Below are 22627 nucleotides of genomic sequence, written 5' to 3'. Positions count from 1 at the left end.
GTTCTGAAGACACTTAAGACATGTGACACAGGTACTTGTGCTGCTGCTAGTCTCTCTCTCTCACACACACACACACACACACACACACACACACACACACACACACACACACACACACACACACACATACACACACACACACACACACACAAACACACACACACACACACACACACACACACACAAACACACACACACACACACACACACATCTATGTATGTATCTAAATATGTATGTACGCAGATACACACACGTTTGTGTGCGTAGTGAATCTATGTGTAAGTATCTATGAATATATATATATATATATATCTGACTGGTTTAAGTGGCTACTTTCTTGTTTATTCCAGACTTCGGCCACTCTAAGACTGTTAAATTAAAAGTCAATTTTTCTGTTCTCATTCTTTGTCTTCCGAGTGGTAGTGTGAAGGTTAGAACTTGGATTGGAAACGCAATAAGGAACAAAAGAGAAAAGCCAAAAAATATCCACGATGGCCAAGAATTTGCTGGTTTTGTTTGTATTGTTTACAGGTCAGTTCTGTTTCTTTTTTCTTTTACCATATTAATTCATATCATTGCTGCTGTTGTTTAAGGAGTTGGCAAAATGGTTCGCACTTCGCAAAGATACTTGTCAGTATTTCTTCGGGCTTCACGTTCTGAGGTCAAATGCCACCAAGGTCGACCCTGTCTTTCATCTTTTCAGGGTTGATAAAATCAGTACCAGTCAAATACTAGGGTCGATGTAATCAGCTAACTACCTCCAGCCCCTATCGAGCAGACCTGTGATCAAAGAAGTTTCATCTTCCTATGAATATCAGCGACTACATTTCTTTTTTTTGTCCAGTATGTACTTCTTTATTTAAGACACACGAGTGTGATTTCTAAAGGATTTAGCTGTTGCTTTTAGCAGGATGAGTGACGACTTGGAAAATTCCTTCCATTAGCTCGTTCCTGTCTTATATTGTTAGACACTTCATAGCTAATTGAAATCGGAAAAGAAGCAAAATTAGACTTAAGTAGGAGATTATTTTTCTCAAAGTTTGCTCCTGAAATCTTCACCATGGATAGGTATTGCAGCGAGGCAGCAGAGGTTTGATAACAGAGTTCCATCCCTCTGTATTTTCAGATTATTGAGTTTCTTTTGCTCGATGACATATTCTTCAGCTTAGAAGAAACAGAAGAATGCTATTTATTTGAAAGCTTTCTGTCTGATCTTCCTAAAAGCGTGAGTTATTTTCTACTTCTTTACCATCATTCAAAATATACGCCCTTCTTACCATCAGTGGAGTCTATGGTATTACCAGAATGGCAGGTTAATCAGTCAAGCAATGAAACAAATACAACCCCCCCCCCCCCAAAAAAAAAAACAGGGCAGAAACTGTGGCACTTTATTTTCTTCGTGTTGGGTCTGATAGATGAAGAGATAGTAATGGCGGTGCATTATTAAAACCTACGTAGAATTCTTTCTTTTACCGTTTCTTTCTGCTCTTATCTGTTGTGCATTTTACATATAAGAAATACGAATTATAGCATATATAATTATAATCAGAAATAGATTTGGTAATGAAAACAATAGAGAGAACTCAAAACATGAGTGTGTATATATGACGGACTCTGCCGTCGAAGACGACGACATATGAGCGTTCAACTTTTTGCCAAACGACCAGCACAATTGATTCGTTTATTGTGATCAAATCTGTGTGTCGCACATTAGTTGTCTCCCTTCATCAGATCGACGTTGCCTGAACAGGTGCTCGGTGTGTCACGAGCCAGGTGTCGAAGTGACCGCGGAGCAACGTTAGATGAAGTGTCTTTGCTCAAGAACACAATGCATCACTCGGTCTAGGAATTGAAACCTCGGTCTCTCGATCGTGACTGCAACACTCTCACCACTAGGCCAGGCGCCCTCACCTCTCTCTCTCTCTCTCTCTCTCTCTCTCTCTCTCTCTCTCTCTCTCTCAATATATATATATATATATATATATATATATATATACAATGGTAAAGGACTACCTACCTATCTATCTCTCTCTCTCTCTCTCTCTCTCTCTCTCTCTCTCTCTCTCTCTCTCTCTCTCTATCTATCTATCTATCTATCTATCTATCTACCTATATTTCTATCTATCCAGCTCCATTGTCATGGAACCTCACCCCAAAAAGCAAAAACAATGTTCTCTTCTAAACAAAACCCCCGCCAAAAAACATGTTTTATATAAATGAACGAGCTGTTTGTGCATTCACAAATTTTTTTATTTGACAAGTTCGAGAAAGGAACGAAAGCATTAATAATAATGAAATAAAAAGATTTTTTTTCCAAAATTCTGACCACTTTTTTTCTCAATATGCAATTTCTGTACGTTACACCTAACACTCTACACACACCTAACACACACACACACACACACACTCACTCTCTCTCTCTCTCTACACACACACATATATACACACAAATACACGCACACACGCACGTGCACACACATATAGAAAAAAGTGTAAACCGATGACATCAAAGTCCGGTTCCAGTTGGTATTGAAAACCAAATTTGAATGTCAGCGACAGACAACCGGATGTGAAGACTCGTAGAAAATATTTAGCGAGGTGGTCATGGCTAGTTCAAAGGGAAAGGTCTGGGGAAAGTATCGAACGAAAGAAGAAGAAGAAGAAGAAGAAGAAGAAGAAAAAAAGACAAAAGAAAAAAGCCAGTCACAAACAAACAGAGAGAGAGAGAGAGAGAGAGAGAGAGAGAAGATGAAGCAGAGAAAGGAAAGAAGAGTAGAAGAAGAGATAAGATGTGGTGTCAGAATAATGCCACCTGTTGATTCACAAAGCGAAGAGAAACTTGAGAAGAGACAAGAGAGCTTGGTTTGAAAAGATAAAGCAGGCACGAATAACCTGGCCTGGCTAAATCAAAATGATATGCGTTCTATTTCTTTATAGTTCCCAAGAAACTGTTTATATTAAACAATACATTTAATTAAAGATTAATGATTTTAGTTATCCTTATCACAGTATAAACAGTATATTTATATTCATATATGTGTGTGAACATTTTGCTCCATTTTCGACATTTTCCTCACTCTTGTTTGTTAAATATAGAAATATAGCATCAAAATTGCCATTTGGCTGCAGAACATCATTTTTGGCAAATAAAAACATAATTCACTACAGTATAGCATTATATATTTCTTATTTAACATGGATATACTATCGAAAGCCACAAAGCTGCAGCGTTCGTCTTGCGAAAGCTTCAGAAGTATAGTGCTAAAAAGCACAGAAGCGTGTCGGAATTGCTAAATCACATTTCTGAGTCTTTGCACATCATCAGTAACAAGTGTCGCTACTGGACGCTTTTCGTTTGTTACTGATACACTTCGGTGTATCAATAGATGCAAACGCTAAAAAGCACTATACGTGTATACGAGAAGCTTCCTCAAGGTGGATACTGCAGCATTGTGGCTTTCTATACACGTTAAGTAAGATCTACAGAATGCTATTTCAAACTGATTCTACTTCCATCACTAGTAACGAATTATTCACTTCCGGTTCATTGACAGAGTAAAGCCGAAAAGTATCGTCTGGAACGGATCTGAACTTGTAACCGTTTTTTAACTACACTTGGTGAACAAGAGACACAGTGACACTCTCGTAATCCCAAGGTGCAACCGCATGTGTAGGCTATGTCATGTTTCTGTGGAAGACATTGCGCATGTAATTAGCAGCTGTCCTAAAATGTCGTCACGGTACTACCTCCCTATGCGGCACAATATTGTTGCTAAAACAATTTACAATGCCATCCGCAAAATAGTCTGTCTTGAAATAAACTTAGAAAATCCCAACGCAAGGAATATTGATGGAATATTACCATCAAAACTTCTGTCAAATGTAAGCATAACAGGCTGGATATGGTTGTTTGGAACAGAAGAGCAAAGGTATGTACCATCATAGAGGTTACCTGCCCTGCAGATATGAATATCTCTTTGAAAATCAAAGAAAAAGAGGAATCTATGGACAACTGCTTCGAAACCTCCCGCTTCTATATTCAGACTATGAATTCATATTCATACCAATAATAATTGGAGCACTAAGCTTTGTTAGTAAATGCTTAAAGGAGAATCTGGATAAACTGGGATTTTCACAAAGAGAACTCGACCGGCTAATTCGTACATTACAAGTGCAAACTGTGAGCGGAACAGTAAAAAATATGTAAGACTTTTCTCAAGTTCCAAATGTGAATTTGTGTTAACTTTATCCCAAAGATGGAGCCTTGTATCTTTGTTGGAAACCGGGTCCCTCCTCAGTCGAAGATTTATAATAATTAAAGAATAGAAGAGACATATATATATATATACACACACACACACACACACACATATGTATTGTATATCATACCCATGCTCATATATTTAATTTGTTTATCCGCATTACTGCTCTCTGTCTGTCTCTCCCTCTCTCTCTCTATATATACAACGACCTTCTTTCAGTTTCCGTCAACCAAATCCACTCACAAGGTTTTGGTCAGCCCGAGGTTATAGTAAAAGATACCTGCCCTAGGTGCCAAGCAGTGAAACTGAACCCGGAACCATGCGATTGGGAAGCAAGCTTCTTATCACACCTCTAAATACAGCCATACTAATGGGACATCATATATATTCACATATGCTTATGCATGCATATACACATATATACGCAGCGTACCTTAATTACTAACGCTTAACTATTTAGCTATGTGCACACACACACACACACACACACACACACACACACAGAGGCGACAAAACGTGTGCTTGCGTGTATGTATGTGTACGTGTCTAGTCAAGTGTATACGTGCATGTATGTATACGTGCGTATGTATGTGGATTCTTGCCTGTGTGTTTAAGTGTCAGGGAGTGTATGTTTCATCAAATGAGTCAAGTGGGTTTTGAAGGTGCAGGCTGGCGGCGAACTTGCGGAAATAAGGTTTAATCGTTCAGTCAGTCATTAATGAGTCAGATTAGGCTCATTCAAACAACTGGTTTCAACTGGCAGCCATTTGAAACACGATCTCGCCATTCCCACTATTTTTATTTCTCATTAGCGTCACAGGATTCACACCGACGTCTTCTGATATGAAATGATTTTTTGGGGGACGGCGAAACTTGAAACAGATAAAGCTATAAATTATAGCATATAAAAATGTTAAGGGAGAGAAATCTTGCGTTCTTTCACATTCAAAAACCACTTTCTCTATCTCTCCACTTCCGGTCAATTCAACCATGTCACCACACGGATGCTTTCTTCGGATTATTCTTTTGCTTCTGTGCGGCTCTTTCCTCTTTCTAACGAAGAGCTGCGCTCGAAACGTCACACACCCTCCTTTTTTTACCGATATATCTTAAACTGAGCGTCAGCTTAATACACCTACTGTATTCGTCCCTTTTACTTTTGTTGTTTGTGCTTTTATTCTGGTTTTAGTTTTGCTTTGCCTATCTATCTATCTATCTATCTATCTATCTATCTACCAATCTATCTATCTATCTATCTATCTATCTATCTATCTATCTATCTATCTATCTATCTATACACACATACACACACATACGTGTGTGGGGGCTCGTGCGCGCATGTGTGTATGTATATGTATATATAAGTATGTATACATACGTATACACTCATATATACACTGTACTTATACACACACGCATACCCCCCCCCCACATATATATATATATATATATATATATATATATATATATATATATACACACACACATATATATATATACATATGTATACACAGGCACACATATATACATATGCATACAGGCACACACTCACTCACGTACACACACAGACATTCGATACTTTTTAATCATGTCGGAAGTCGACTGAAAGCAGAAAAGCCTTTTCTTTCGAAGATCGAATGTTGTTAGAGATGCAAGAGAATAGAAACGAGACTTTGCGTTGTTTCTTTTCTTTTTTTTTTTTTTTTGTTGACATCAGACTTTTGACTGTGTGACATAATAGGTTTCTCAGACGCCATAGAAATCGTGTACTCTAGAAGTAATGTGAAAAGAAAACCACACATGATAATACATAAGTTTTATTTTATTACTTTTAATGAAAGAAAAACCTGGCTTGGCAATACGAAAAAAGAAAACGAAAGAAAAAAAATCTCACCAAAATTGTGCATGGAAAAAGAATTAAAAAAGATAGAAATGAAATTACGCAAAAATTGTTTTTCAAAAATACATATTTTGTTTTTCTCTTCTTGTCTCTTCGTCTTTGTTCGTTTGTTTGAGTGAGTTTGATCTCAGATCAGCAAAACTTTTATGTTGTATGCACTACAATATCGCGTGTCTCATCTCTTAATTCATCATATCAACCATGTATACTCGATTGAGCCAATGAGGAAGCTGGCGCTCAAATTGATCGATATAAACATCGAATGATAAACCAGGGAAGAAACCTCTTGGAATAGTAGACCAATCTCCCTCTTATATCGTATCCTACCGTCATTAGTCGGAGCATCACAGTATTGACCAGACTATGGGGTGCTGCTATACAACGTTGGTCACAATGCACTTCGCATTGTTTTAGCTTTTGAATGACACCATCCCACTGCCTAGGTCTGCAGTCCACCATGCCCAACTCCCCACCCCGATCGGTAGACTGTCCACTTGCATGGTGACCCATTAACAGCTGAGTGGACTGGAGCAACGTGAAATGAGGTGTTTCACTCAAGAACACAACGCGCCGCCCGGACCAGGAATCGAACGCGCGTTCTGGCAATCGCGAGTGCAACACCCTAAGACACGCACCTTCACACCATCATAAATAGGTGATGATAAATAAGGTAATCATAAAGGCAGTGAAAACATGTGGTGGTCACGGTAGGAACTCTTTTTATCAAAAGTCTGCTTCATCAGCGCCGATTTGGAGATAAACAGCGGCGAAGACTTATATAAGAGACATTGTCGTATGTACACCATATTGGGGGTGAGAAGAATGAGGAGATGGTCATTACTGGAACGTCTCTTATCTTTGGTCAGATTAACCAGGGTGAAGCGCGACAAACATCCTTAACGTTTGATTTTTAAATGGTTTTAAGGGTTTCCGTTATCTAATTGGAGGCATTTCGATCACTAAAGACACGCATGCGCAGGCGTGGCTGTGTGGTTGCTTCCCAACCATATGGTTCCGGGTTCAGTCACACTGCGTGGAACGTTAAGCAAGTGTCTCTTCTACTATAGCCTCGGGCCAACAAAAATCTTGTGAGTAGATTTGGTAGATGGAAACTGAAAGAAGCCTGTCGTACATACATACATACGCACATATTTATCGCGGCACTCCGTCGGTTACGACGACGAGGGTTCCAGTTGATCCGATGAACGGAACAACCTGTTCGTGAAATTAACGTGTAAGTGACTGAGCACTCCACAGACATGTGTACCCTTAACGTAGTCCAGGGGTTGATTTGCTCGACTAAAGGCGGTGCTCCAACATGGCCGCAGTCAAATGACTGAAACAAGTAAAAGAATAAAAGAAAGTATAATGAAGCAGTGAGTTCACTGTTCAACAGCTCATTAGGAATGCAACGAAACTTGGCAGACATTTCATTTTAATTGACGTCTTGATTATTCGACTCTTCGTAAGTTCGATATCGATCCTAACTAATAAAGTTGCGACCGATTAATTTTTTTTTGTATGTGATTCAGGAAAATTACAAATATCCGGTACCGTTTATTTCATCGATATCAAATTCTCTTCCAGTGTTAGCCAGTTCTTCAATAATTTGTTCTTGGTGTAGAAAATCAGCGAAAACGTTAGCACAGCGTAATTAAATTGGTTTCAAGCGGCTTTCATGTCGCTTATTGTCTGTCACTACTTTCCGATGGCTCATGAATATTTTTAACCGCGTTTCTTATATCAAATTGCAATTTTTTGTCGGAATTTTGCAAGTGCGGTTGCATTTTCTTTCGTCGTTAGCATGAAGATTCTTCAAAAAAAACCTTCAAAGTAACAATTGCCGCCAAGAGCTGTGAAAGCGATGTCCAATAATAACAGGAAGATGACCAGGGCATCGTCTAAAAATTTCTAAGACTTAGAAAGCCAGAAAGATTGTCTCGCAAAATACTTTTTTCGGTGCCAGGATTCAACTGGTTGAAAACGAATTTTTAAAAACTATTTTGACCATCCACGTATACTTGTTAGGACCCTAAAATAATGATAAGGAACGTTGTTTAGAGACATTAAGAGCCGTGGGGTTCGGTGCCTGTTACACAAGCAGGGGTTTTAATTTCAAGCCAGCCTGAGTATTTCCTTCTAATAGAAGTGTTAAGCGATCTCAGATGAATTACAATAGAAGATCAACACTAAGACAGTTCCCACCCCACCAACAAAATCTGTGGCTTTGTTAGAAATCAATATCGAGTTGGGGCCCTTATATGTTTGTGAATCGGTTTGGAGGTATGAAATATGTGCCAATATAAAATGTGTGATTGATTCAGACGTCGACCTCACCTTTAAAAATGTGTAACCTTGGGTCAGAAGGACTCATTTATTTCTGTTGTTGCTTGAAATCTGAGAGAGAGAGAGAGAGAGGAGAGAGAGAGAGAGAGAGAGAGAAAGAGAGAGAGAGAGAGAGAGAGAGAGAGAGAGAGAGAGAGAGGAGAGAGAGAGAGAGAGAGAGAGAGAGCATAAAATAAAGACGATAGAAAAACAAAAATATCGATATGAAAACAAACGGAAAACGTATCTTGGCATTCTCTTCGAAATTAATTATAACATGTAGATAGGGAAAAAAAAATTATACTCTTTGATGAATGTTTGGTGTTTAATAATTCAAATTATGTGTTCGTATACACACCTGTTTCAATATATTCAGGAAATAAATAGACATTTTTTGATAAATATGAATAGATGAATATAAATATAAATATAAATACACACACACACACACACACACACACACACACACACACACACACACACACACACACACATACATACATACATACATATATATATATATATATATATATATATATATATATATATATATATATATATATATATATATATATATATATATACATATATATATATCATCACCCACACTTGCGGTTTTATAAGCAGCAATTTCTTAATTCAGATAATCAACGCTCGATTTAAAACAAAAATTAATTAAATAAATTGAGAAAAAATATATTTGGTTGACATCTTAGATTTGAAATACAAGCTGAAAAAGAAAAAATTCCTTTTTTTAGGTTTCAGGTTTCGAGTCTCATCTCATATTCCAAGACTTATCGGAATAAGAAAAAACCAAAAAAAAAAAAAACAGATGACTTAAAACAAATTTCCATGCAGATAACACCTTTTAGAAGGAAGGCTTAATATGTCGTCTGTTTTGTTCATATTTCCATCACGTGATATTACACTTATTGGGAATCATTTAATACAATTTCTTTCGCAAAGTGTCACACTCGAAATATTTTCTTTTCTCTTTTACTCTGGAAATTGCTCAATGTCTCATAGTTATCAAATTTTTTTTAGTGAAACCTTATCTAACTCTTTTTTTAATTAATTAAATCATGACATCAGATTCGTTTGTCCTAGTTTTTTCTTCAATCTATAAATATTTTATAAAAAATGTTCACGCTGTTTTTATGAATGTGTATACGCATGTACATAACTTGAATTGCAAATTAGACTCCGAATTTCAGATATATGTGGCAAATAACAGATAAGATCGTATTACGTTCATGCTTGAACAACAGTTTCAACGATGTATCTTGCCATTTTTGCTGTTTAGATCTAGATCAACTCTGCTCAAGCAGGCTTACGTTCAAAAGCGTGCCAGCCGCAACCACCCCATTTGATATTCAGATGGTTTACCCAGGACTACGTAATCTTAGTTGTCTTATTTATTTTTAAGACGACAGACTGTTGTTTGCATGAAATTTAATTGTAGTTTCTCGGAAGTCAAGGGAAACTACAGGCTCCAGCTTTGGATGTTGCTGTTGTTGTGTAGCCACCATCAAGGAATCATATCACACACAATCGGTGATGATTATCTACAACTCCTGCAGGCAGTGATAAACCGTATAGAATGCAGTGTGATAGCCTGAAGTGTCACATTGAGTCCTCTGCTCTTCAATCTATCTTTGTACACCCGCAGATTATAAATTACGGAGGAGACCACAGCAGAAACTGTTAAGGTGGACTTCGTCACAGTGCGATAAATGCCGTATCGTTGCTCGTATTACTGAAGCTTGACAACACCAAATAAGGTCAAACGAAAGAAACTAGTGCTTGTTATTTTATTCCCAAGTCAGCCGAGCCCAAGGATTTTTATGATCAAGAGTGCTGCAATGAAGATCATTTCTTTTTAAATACGGTTGACTGAGCTTTTAGAGCGATTTGATTACTACTTCTAGCAGGATGAGCGACCACATCTTACTTCTTTGTTGGCAGATAATGTATAAATCAGATCGGAGGATATGTGAGTGCGTCAAACTGGAAGCAACAGTGAACAATGCTAATTGATATGGTAACAGTTTGACTTGAATCCAGCTATCATAGAAAAATAATTCATTTGAAAGCTAGACACGAACACTTCCGTTTCCATAAAATAACTGTATTGTTTAGTTGATACTGTACTTAACATCGGAGAGAGAAAAAAAATACATACGGTAGCAACTTCGACATTAAAAATAATAATACTTGTGGTATTTTTATGAACACCGACGATACGCCATTGATGACGGCAAACAAAATCAATAGCAGCAATGATATCAACATCGAACAACAGCCATAACCGACAACAACGATTAAAACGAGCCAATAAGGGAATTTCTACGTAACCACACGACCTGCTAAGAATAGCAGCCAACCCTCCTTAACTCATTCGCTATCAGATAATGTTTGCAACAATAAAAAGCGGGGTGTATATTGATAGAGTGTCTTTGGTCAAAGGTCTGCTTGTTCAAGTTTGAATTCTTAAAACAGTGGTCTCAATCGCGGTCCATTTGACCCCAAGGGGTCCATATAAGATTTTTGGGGGGTCCAAGCAAGCAAAAATGTAATTTGCGGATTAAGAGTAGTATAATAAGCATCCAAGAAAAGGGTCTGATTAAGATGTATTTATTACAAGAAATAGCAAAATTTCTTTCTCTCTACGTTTTCCGTAGTTCAACCTACACAAGTAGGTGTGAACAAAAAAGCATAAGACTTTTGGAAGAAGTATCGATAAAATTAGTTTATAAACATCTAATGGTTATAGGCAATCACCAGAATAAATTAGCAATCAAAGATATCCTGGGGCTAAACAACAACAGTAACAACAACAACAATGACAACGATAACAACAACAACAGTAACAGCAACGACAAAGTATTGTATGTGATGCTCTAAGGGTTTCTATTGCATTCGTCATTATTGGGGGAAAACGCATGAACATCACATAATCTTATTGTTCTTTCCTAAATACAGTTTCTGGCTCTGTGCCTTACACGACGAATCAATCAGACAAAACAGAAATTGACTTAGCGGTTTCTTTTGTATTTCACTTAATTTTTATTTCTTTTATCTTTTTGGAAAAATTGGAAATTCTCCATTTCCCTGTTTCAGTCAGCTGTTTATCAACAGTTTTAATACCCGTTTACACACCACACACACGTACACACGCACACATATACACATACACCACACACACACACACACACACACACATATACACATACACCACACACTCACACACACACATCACGCACACGCAAACACACGCGTACACACCACACATACCCATACATATACACATACACTGCAGTCATATCACACTCACACACACACACACACACAATTCACACACCGCACACTCACGCACACGTACACACATGCACACGCACATCGCACATACACACACATATACACACACACACCATATGGACATACATGTACACACGCACATACACACACATATACACACACACCATATGCACATACATGTACACATACGTACACACGCACATACACACACAATACATACACACATACACATACTACACATATCCCCCACATACACACACCACACATACACACATATCCACATACACACATGCACACACACGTACAAACATTCACACACATAAACACATATACATAGATACAAAATATTTCTACAAAGTAATAGAAACTAGAGATTTTCTTTGTTTCCTTCAAGTTCCTGGTCACATGACAGTAGCAGGTGTAATTGCATAGCTGGGGAAATTGCTGGGTGGGAGCGGAGGAGGAACTTTTAGATCAACTGCATAAGCCAGTATAAGCCACCCCACTCCGGGGGACCCGAGAAGGAGCGGAAAAAATTCAAGGGTTGACCCGGGCAGCAAACACCCTAGTTACACTAGTGGATAAGACTAGTATGTTCTTCAGGTTGTTGTACAGCAGTAGTCTAGCTAAAGATTATAATTATTAAATAGTAGGCGTGGCTGTATGGTAAGAAGTTTGCTTCCCAGCCACATGGTTATGGGTTCAATTCCGCTTCGTGGTCTTTTACTGTAGCCAAGAGTGGGGCACCACTGGGAAGGGTGTGGTTGGACAGTCTAATGTCTGAAACAAGTAAAATATAAATTTATGGTTAATTGGTAAATGGTTGAAAGTTTAGAGAAGTTTGTACGATATTAGTTCTAACATTAAGTGAAAAGGGAGGTTTGAACCATGTATTATAACAGTCGTGTTTCTTAGTTTAAGGAGAGGATATGGAGCTAAGAAGATATTTTATGTACATGTTTTAGTCTTTTGGACTGAGGCCAAGAGTGAAGCACCACCGGGAAGGGTGTGGCTGGACAAATTGATCCCGGCACTCATTTTTAAAGTCTGGTACTTATTTTATCAGTTTTTTTAAAAGATAATTACGGGCATAAATCAACACTGGTCGTCATATTAAGTGGGGCGGACAAGCACAAACACAAAACACACACACACACACACACACACACACACACACACACACACACACACACACACATGTACATGCTCTCTCACGCACGCACACGCATATATATTCGACGGGCTTCCACATAGCTTCTATCTACCAAAAACCTCTTATAAGGCATCGGTCGGCCCAAGGCTACAGTAGAAGTCACTTGGCCACTTGGCCAATCACTTGTGCTGTGGTATTGCTGTGGTTACAAAAGCGACCGTTTGAATCATACAGCCATATCTGCGCCCTTTAAACTAGTAACATTCTTTTTGAATTTATCAGCAATGCGTGAGTATGTGTATATATTTCTATATAAAAGTAAACGTAAAGATAAGTAAATTGGGACAGGTAAATATATAAAGTATGTTAAATACAGGAAACACAAAAAAAAAAAAATGTATATAATAGGGCGCAGGCGTGGCTGTGTGGTAAGTAGCTTGCTTACCAACCGCATGGTTCCGGGTTCAGTCCCACTGTGTGGCACCTTGGGCAAGTGTCTTCTACTATAGCCTCGGGCTAACCAAAGCCTTGTGAGTGGATTTTGGCAGACGGAAACTGAAAGAAGCCCGTCGGTATATATATATTATTTTATTCTTTTATTGTTTCAGTCCATTTGATTGCGGCCATGCTGGAGTACTGCCTCTTTAGTCGAACATATCGACCCCAGGACTTATTCTTTGTAAGCCTAGTACTTATTTTATCGGTGTTTCTTTTGCAGAATTGATAGGTTACGGGGACGCAAACACACCAACATTGGTTGTCAAGCAATGATGTGTGGGGTCTAACACACACACACATATATACGAAAGGATTCTTTCAGTTTCCGTCTACCAAATCCACCCACAAGGCTTTGGTTGGCCGGAGGCTATAGTAGAAGAGACTTGCCCAAGGTGCTACGTAAACACACACATACTCATTACTCCTCGTCTCTCTGGAAAGAGGTGTATAACATTTATTTTGAGAAATGAGAGTCAGTTCTCCCTGCCACCACACCCGAGTATCTGTCAAGAAAGAAGAAAGAGAAGATTGAATCAGAGTAGCAGATATCAAAAGCAGATATTCATCAAATTGGAAACGAGAAGTCGTAACTGTAAGATTCCAAAATACGTTTGTATGACGTCAAACTGGTCTTCTTTTCACTTCAGTCCCCCTTTAATGGTTCTTTCGCTTTATCGTTGCCTCCTTCCAGGCTAGTTGCAATGGAGAGAGAGAGAGAGAGAGAGAGAGAGAGAGAGAGAGAGAGAGAGAGAGAGAGAGAGAGGAGAGAGAGAGAGAGAGAGAGGGAGATAGAGAGAGAGAGAGAGAGAGAGAGAGAGAGAGCTAGAAATTGAGAGACAGGCTTCAAAAGAGAGACAAATTCTGAAGAGATGGAAGGAGGGTAATGGCGTGGATTTGTTTACATTTTTATCGCTATCTCCTATGGCTGCCTTTTAAAACATTCATTGGATTTCGATCCTTTGAAGTTCTAGAAACAGCAGCCAAAATAGCATTTAATCATACCACTCTACTCTCTAATACACGTGCATTTGTAGCACTCTATTTGTTTATGATTACAAAATGGAAGCAGGAAAGAAAAAGAATGGTCGTAAAATCTCCCTTAACCTTCGCTAGGTACCCTTATTATCATAGATTATTGGCATGCTCACCAACACAATCATGCCACTTGTTTCATTTCCAAAATACTCTTGAAGCCGAATAGTCTGCCAAGTTTCAAAAACTCTTTTAGTCAAGGGGGAGGCAGGGCCCATAATCCGTTACGAAGATTCTGAGACAAAATTTGAGCTAAAATTTGAAACCATTATTTAATGATGATTTCAGGGAAAGTTGCTGGCTACTTTTAATTGGTCCAACGGCTGTTTCGAGTGTTTCATGTTCGCTTGCTTAGTTTTGTTTTCTATGTTTTGGGTTCAATTCAGATTTATTTTCTCAGCGAACTATTTATATATATATATATATATATATATATATATATATATATATATATATATATACATATAATTAATAATTAATAATTTTATCAAGTAGTTCGGTATGTTAAAATAACCTTTATCGGTAACCTTATACAAAAATTCTATAATAATAAGCATAATTATAATTAGGGTTCAGCAAATTACTTCACCACATACCGAAATTTAGAAATAGCAATTAAATACTATTCCTATATATATATATATATATATATATATATATATATATATATATATATAACACTTGGGTAAAATGCATGCCCCGTCACCTTTTAGCTCTACAAATATCGATCTATAAAATAAGTAACTGAATTGTTATAATTACGGGGTCGATTTGTTCAATTAATATTTTGATCAGTTAACAGTTTTCAGAGAAGTACTCCAACATGACCGCAGTCCTGTGACTGAAACTGGATAAACTATAACACACACACACACACACACACACACACACACACACACCACGTACATATAACTCGAAAGCTTTCGCTAATTTACTTCCCAAAAATCCGCTCACCAATTTACAATCCAGATCTATTTCTACCCGCCATTTTCTGTCTGTTAATTCTTTACATATCTCGTAATTTCTATTTGCCAATATTTTATCGTTGCCAAGAATATACAAGACATTTTGTTTATGCAATACACACTAGATTAGTTCATTTATTTATTTTATTTTATTGTATTTTTTTCTAGTCAATGTAGATACGATGCACTGATAGATGGAAGCACGTGTTTGTAGCTTTGCTCTTACTTCTCCTCCTATGCATTGTTCCTATCTCTCCATCTTTCGAATGAAACTTTCTTCTATCTCTGTTGTGTCACTTTTTCTCCATTGTTTCTCTGTCTATCACACTCTCTCTCACCCCTACCCCCTCTCTCTCACCCTACCCCTCTCTCTTTGTATATGTATGTGTGAGTGTATGACTGTGTATGTATGTGTATGTGTGTGTATATGTTTGTGTGTATAAAATTCACATACTTTTTCACTGTTCCCCTCTCCCCACTCCTTTTCTGACTCCCACCTTTTCTTCTCATCATTGTTTATCACACTCTCCCTTTTCAACTCCTCGTTTCTCTTTCTGTCTGTCCCTGCCTTTTTTTTCTATCCCTCTCCCTTCTCTCTTTCTCCCTCTACTTTCTCTATCTCACTCTCGTCTTCTCTGCCTGTAACTCACGCTCTTCTCCTTCCTCTCTCTCTTTTCTCTGTCACTCATTCTCCTCTGACTACCACTGTTTGTCCGCGTTCGATTCTTTTGCACTCTATTCTTAACTCTCACCCCTCCCTTCATTCTTGTTCCTTCTACCTTCGCCTCTCCCTCTCCCCTTCTCTCTCTTTCTTAGTCTGCCTGTCTGTCTCATTATTTCAACACATCTCAACTTATTCTACTGTTTATCTGCGTTACCATAGCAACCAAAATCTCACTCTATTCTTCCAGCGTCTAACTTCCTTCTCTTTCACGCCATGTCTTACTTTCTTCGCGTTTTAACACTCTTTCCACTTCCGCTCTTCAAACACTTTCTATATCCCCTCCTCTCCATATCTTTCCCCTTGATTCTCTCAAACCAACGAGAGAACCTCTATGTTGTCGCATGACCAGCTAGAAATAACAGCTATATCACTCTAAAATCGCCCTATCATTTTTTTACGAATACACCAGATAACAATATAATACAATTCTACGTACATTATGCTTAAAAAATTGAGATGGTCACGGTTAGAACGTCCTTAAACATTGGTATGTTCTGCGCTGATATTGCATTATAATAGGCAATCATATATACCTACTTTTTAAACGTCCACGTTTTTTTTCGTTCTTTGACACACAACAACCTCTTCCATATTATTTCTGCTTCTCTCAATAAACTTTCTTGAATACAAACCTGCATTTATACTCTGCCTATTTCACTAAATATCACACTTTCCTCAAAGACAAGCACACACATACACACACAGATAACCATACAATACTCTCTCTCACACACACATAACCACACACACGCACACACATACACAAACACACACATACAAAGACAAGCACACACATACACGCACATACAAAGACAAGCACACACACACACACACACACACACACACACACACACACACATACACACGCATACATCTGTATGCATAGTTGCTTATATACATTTACGTTCTATTGTCGGTTTAGTCTAGTTTTATGCTCACACTCAAAATTTGCAGTTTGGTACCAACGTTAGAAAGGAATAATTTATAAATAGAATTCAAAAACAACAACGACAAAAACAAATTCAACAACAAAAACTACAAAATACAAATATATTGGGTGGGATAAGCTTCAGTATAAACTTTAACAAAACTGAATACTATTTCACGAGGAAGTTAAAATAAGAAGTGTTTTTTCCGTTTTGTTTTATGTACATGTGTATATATATATATATGTATGCATGTTTGTATGTGTGAGTGTATTTGTATGTGTATGTATGAATGTGTGCGTGTGTGTGCGTGCGTGCGTGTGTGTGTGAGTGCGTGTGTGTGTGAGTGCGTGTGTGTGTGTGTGTGTGGGTGTGTGTGAGTTTTATGAAAGCACTAATCTTTGTTCTTGGGAGGAAATTTGAAACATTTATATTTCTGTAAAATTTCATAAAATAAGAAAATAATCATTTAAGATTTTCACCACGTATTGGGCCTTGTAGTGTCTCAAAAGTCAGCTTAATCTTGAGATTAAGACATCCAAAGATATATATATATATATATATATATATATATATATATATATATATATATATATATATATACAGTTAAATGAAGAAAAAAATTGCAAGTAGGAAGTTAGCAATTATTTATTATTAACAAATTGGTAATCCTTACTTCTTGCAGCTACTTCAATTAATAATCAATAATTTGATTACAAACTTGTACATTAAATTTGCATTTATGTGACATGAGCATAATTTCATCAGAGAAAAAGATGTACTTTGAGATGTTATAAGCGGGCCTATCAGTTCATTATGTGCGGAACTATCAGTTCATTTTAGCTAAAAGGAACTAAAAGGTCTGCACATAACATTCCAAGGTACATCCTCTTCTCTGATGAAATTATGCTCATATCAAATAAATGCAAATTTAATGTACAAATTTGTAATTGAATTACTGAGTATTAATTGAAAGGGCTGTAAGAAGCGAAAATGACCAATTTGTTAATAATATATAATTGTTAACTTCCTTATCTCCATTTTCTTTTCCTTTTTTAACTGGATATAAACTATATGCTTAATATATACATATTGTTTGAAGGGAATTTCATTCCCTAACAATACTAGGTATTGAACCAATATTTCCTTGGATGTAAGCGATTTCATTCAAAGCGATTTCATTCAAGCGATTTCATTCAAATTTTACACATTCCAGCTTCTTGCCTAATACGAGCCCGGAGCAATCTCTTAGACTGTTTCGATGTTACGTGTCAAAAGTTCAACAATAAAATCTCTATTGTAATGCGATATAGTAGTTTCACTTTTATATTGTTTCACTTTTAATACTATCACTTTTGATAGCTTCGCTATACATACATACACACACACACACACACACACACACACACACACATATATATATATATATATATATACATATATATACATATATATATGCCCAAGGTGCCACGCAGTGGGACTGAACCCGGAACCATGTGGTTCGTAAGCAAGCTACTTACCACACAGCTACTCCTACGCCTTAAAAATAAACAAGTTCTGGCGTCGATTCATTCGACTAAAATTCTTTCTGGTGGTGCTCCAGCATGGCCACAGCCTAACGACTTAAACGAGCAAAGCATAAAAGAGATACACATTTGTTTTGTAGATTACTGTTCTCAGCTAAGAGTCATCATAAACTGTTCTGTTAAGTAAATGAATTTTTTTTTTAAATGTCTGCATGAAATAATAATTTTACGTTAATTTCTGTTTTGCTCCCCCAGTATTTGTTGGTGGTCTGGAAGGTGCTGGTCTTTGTAACATGTACCGGGCTATGGACTGTGTGAAAATGTTGATTTTTAACTACAAGTCTTCAGAAACCTTTGACAAGATTTGCAGGTAAATTGATTTACAACTTTACTTTCACACACGCACATACATACATGTCTTCTACTATAGCCTCGGGCCGACCAAAGCCTTGTGAGTGGATTTGGTAGACGGAAACTGAAAGAAGCCCGTCGTATATATATATATATATATGGAACAAGTAAGGGTTCAAGAGGTATTTTGATACCCAGTTCGAATCATCATGATACAGGTAACTCTTTTTCTGCAATATTCAGATGGCTTCTAGTTTTCCATGTCAGCTTTTTTTCTCAACTACAACGTTAATCCTTATGCTCTCCAATACCATTGAATATTCAATACAGCAAGCTGTTACTGAAGAAGAAAGAAGAAAGGAGGCATAAAAAGCATCAAATTTAACCCAAACTCCCGGTATACATATAATACTAATATGTGCAGAGAGAGAGAGAGAGAGAAAGAGGATGGAGACGAAAACCTTGTAAAACTGAAATTACATAACATTTAATTTCTTTTCTTTTGTTTCTTCGACAGGAATAGTCAGAAATTCGTAAACTGCGCCAGACCTCTGACAGCTGGATGTGGCAGCACCATCCAGAAATTGTTTGTTAAAACTATTCGATCCATGAGACTTGCAGGTTGTCCAATCAACAGCTGAAAATCCACATCAGCCTGAAGTCCAGAACCTTGTAATTTTATTCCCAAATACTCCCGCCCTCAAGGTACAACTAAAGTAGATGAAAATAACTAAAAGTTTTTAAAGGAAAAATATAATAGAATAAAAAAAAAATTTGAATAAATGACTAAGAATGTTCAGAGAAAATCCAAGAATATTTTTTAAATACTAGTTTTGAAAATAGAAAATAAAAATAATGATAAATGCCACGATTTGTTATATAGATTTTTTAATGTAATTTTAAAGAGAAATATGGAAAGATGTGATGTTTGTGAATTTCTCAGGGAGGCTTTCGACTTTCAGAAAATATATTTTACATAGCTTAGTACATAATTATCAAGGAAACTACTACTACTACTACTACTACTACTACTACTATACTACTACTACTACTACTACTACTACTACTACTACTACTACTACTACATTTTGGCGAGATTTTCACGTGACTTTTAAACAATGCGTAAAACAAAATCAACTTGGAAGAAAACAAAAGTACAAACACATTTCCACTTGTCGAAACCCAACAATCTATACGTACATATAAAGAAAATAAACCATAGACGACGACGACGACGACGACCAGCACCACCACCACCACCACCACCATCACTACTACTATCATTTTCATTAGCATCTTTCAATTCTGTTTCCATTTCCTGCCGAGTGTCTTCTTGACACCTAGGGCAGAGAAACGTACTATATGTATTGGTAGGCCATTAAAACAAGCAGCACACCAGATTGTTCATTTATAGAGTCATGTGAGAGAGAAAAAAAGGGGAAGACAGGGAGAAAAAGGAAAAAATAAAAAATAGAAAAGTAAACAAATAAAATAAAGGGGGGAAAAGAAAAGAATTATTATTATTATTATTATTATTATTATTATTATTATTATTATTATTATTAATATAGAAAGGATTGAGGTAACTCCTCCGATATAGAGTCAAAATTAAAAGAAGAGTGCCATTTGTTATCTTGGGAACAATATTTCGACATCTCGCGTGTCTTCCACTGGTTCGAAAAATAAATTTGTCAATCTACTTCATTTTGTTCCCATCCATTCATCCATCTATCTATCTATCTATCTATCTATCTATCTATCTATCTATCTATCTATCTATCTATCTAAACAGAATTTTGTTTTGTTAAAAATGGCGTTTGAAGATCTGTTTTCCTTTTATGCGTACAGTGACGCCATTTCGCAAGGAATGACGGGAACATGTGAGGATGCGCAAATGAAGATGTAATTACATTACAAACCGTTTTCTTTCATCTTTTTATCCCAAACATAGATGAGTTGATAACTGAGAAATTTAGAATAAATAAATAATGTAATTAAGATATTTGCGTTGTATCGGATACAAAATAACGAAGTACCATGGTCTTCTTGCTATAGCGTCATTAAATCAGTTCAGACATTACTCGAGTTCGTGAGCAAAATATTCTATTGATACCTTCCTTCTTAGCAAGAAAATAGAAATCAATCAAGTAGGGGAAGTAATCCTGCTATTCTGTACCATCATATTAACTTCTGCAATTTCTTCTGAATAGACAGTGGTCTTATGTAATTATGAAAAAGTCCTCAACGTTTCAACTCTTGCTCTCTCGTAATAAACACTGACAATATCCTAATAAACTCTGACACGAAGCGATTTGTATTGTTAGCTTTTCCTGCGAGTTTTTCTCTCTTTTGTCTTGGTTAGTTCTAAATAAAGAACTGAATATTTTCATTTATTGGTTCAATGTCTCGAAATCTATTTGCAAACCTATCGAGTATTCTGACTTTGGATAACCCAACCACGAAACTATGGAAGGCAGTGATCGTGTCCGAGGTGCGTTCCAGAAGTTTCCCATTTTCTTTTTCTTTGGAGAGGCAGCTATAACTGTCCTCGGTTATTGTAATTTTAGTATATCATTACTACGTATCTAATAATACGTATCTAATAAGCTGACCTGTCAACTGTCGTTATTCCAGGCTGAAGGAGACAGCTGCAACAACACTTTCGACACACCCTACTAGACACTGCGTGTCACAACAGACTAGTTTGCCGAATGCAATTGGGACGTGAAGACAATTTGTGAAGAGAGAGAGATAAAAACATAATGGAGTAGACGCTGAGATGCTCAAGTAAAACAACAAATGACTTTCTGTCAGGGATAAACTATTAAATATAAAGAAATAATGATTCCCCCAAGAAAAAAAAAAACAAAAAAAACATAAGCATAGTCTCGAGTCCAAGGATTCGTAGGGCCAGTTACTCGGTTTCCATGGCAATTTAGTGACCGAGATCTCAACCGCCACCATCGCCGCCACCGCCGCCACCGACGCCGCCGCCGCCGCCGCCGCCACCACCACCACCACCACCACCACCACCACCACCACCACTACCACCGGCGGCGGCGGCCGTAGCAGACGATACGTGTGCTTTTACACACCACTAGTCCTTATGAGAGAACGTAGTATTCTTTGTTCTAACACAACCCCCACGAGATCAAGATTACCTTTTGGCATTAATACCGCTTCTGTCGCTATCAATTAAACTTACCAAAAAATTTTTTCTACTCCTGTTTACATCTTGCTTTACGATATTCAGAAAGAAAGAATGTGTTGCTTGCAGAATATGAAAAGTAGGGATAATACGTTAGATCGAATAAAGGACCTCTCGGTTTTCACAAAGTTGTAAACATTGGCTTTTTTATTCACTAAGACCTCTCAAATAATTTAGTCTGCAACATGTTATCTTGATGGTTTGTTAAATAAACGTTGGAGTAGATACAATTACGTTATATATTCTAGAGCAGACAAATAGCTGATGTGTTCATAAACAATACCTCACGTTACCCCATAAACACATTCATTTATATCTTGTTCGTTAGAAATATACAAATGTATGTATGCATGCATGCATGCATGTATGCGTGTATGTATGTATGTATGTATGTATGTATGTATGTATGTATGTATGTATGTATGTATGTATGCATGT

The 22627-nt window shown here is 37.1% G+C and overlaps 1 long non-coding RNA gene across 1 annotated transcript; it reads left to right on the top strand.

Annotated features, from left to right (window-relative positions):
* Positions 1-328: 328 nt before the first annotated feature.
* Positions 329-19849, top strand: LOC149132933 (uncharacterized). Its single transcript, XR_016244074.1, has 3 exons — positions 329-532; positions 18886-19000; positions 19499-19849. It is a non-coding gene; the product is annotated as an uncharacterized LOC149132933 (long non-coding RNA).
* The last annotated feature ends 2778 nt before the right edge of the window (positions 19850-22627 follow it).

This window comes from Octopus bimaculoides, chromosome 13 (assembly GCF_046866305.1).
Source record: "Octopus bimaculoides isolate indiv1 chromosome 13, ASM4686630v1, whole genome shotgun sequence".
In the NCBI taxonomy this organism is placed as follows: Eukaryota; Metazoa; Mollusca; class Cephalopoda; order Octopoda; family Octopodidae; genus Octopus; species Octopus bimaculoides.
This window is presented reverse-complemented; position numbering and strand designations above follow the sequence as displayed.